The following is a 740-nucleotide window of genomic DNA, read 5'->3' as shown; positions in this document are numbered from 1 at the left end:
CCCTCCCCTCATTCTCTCTCTCTTTATTATTCAAATAGTAATGCACGTGTAATACCGTAGCCTTATATTACAAAAAGGATCTATAAAAGGTACTAAAAAAAAGTTTAGTCACTGAATTATTAACAACCTCCTTTTTTTCCCATTACATTATTAGACTCTTTTTTGTTCTTCAATTACACATGCCAATATCAAAATCTTAAAAATAAATAAATAAATAAATAAAATAAAACTATCATAGCTTCATAACAAGAAAAGTAAAAATGGTTCTTTCTTAAATTTTGAAAATACTATGTACCAACAGACACATCATATGCATTCACCATATGATCACATTTTCAATCTCAAGTCCAAATTCTTCATTAGTGTAGATTTTGTAGAAATAAATATAATGTAAAGATGTCACATACGAAAGCATTAACACTACAAAGATCATTTGGTAATTTCAGATAAAGCATATCATGGGGTAACATAATAATAAGAAAGAAAATAAGGGTCGTGAGTTCTATAATTTTGATTTGAAACTACGTGAACTTTTGTGTGTAAATATAATTTTCTTCTTATGTTCTTTACCTTTTTGTATTGGAGTCTTTTAAATTTATATTAAAAGTTAAAATGCTAAGAGTTTTAGCTTTAAAAAAATGATTTATATAGGGTTAATTTTTTATAAACTTGGAAATTGAAGAATCTGAATGAATATAGGCACAAAGTGGAAAGTATCCAAATATGCACGTAGTAAGAGA

Source organism: Solanum pennellii, chromosome 5, assembly GCF_001406875.1.
Source record: "Solanum pennellii chromosome 5, SPENNV200".
NCBI lineage: Eukaryota > Viridiplantae > Streptophyta > Magnoliopsida > Solanales > Solanaceae > Solanum > Solanum pennellii.
The sequence above is the reverse complement of the archived record's forward strand: the minus strand, read 5'-3'. Positions refer to the sequence as shown.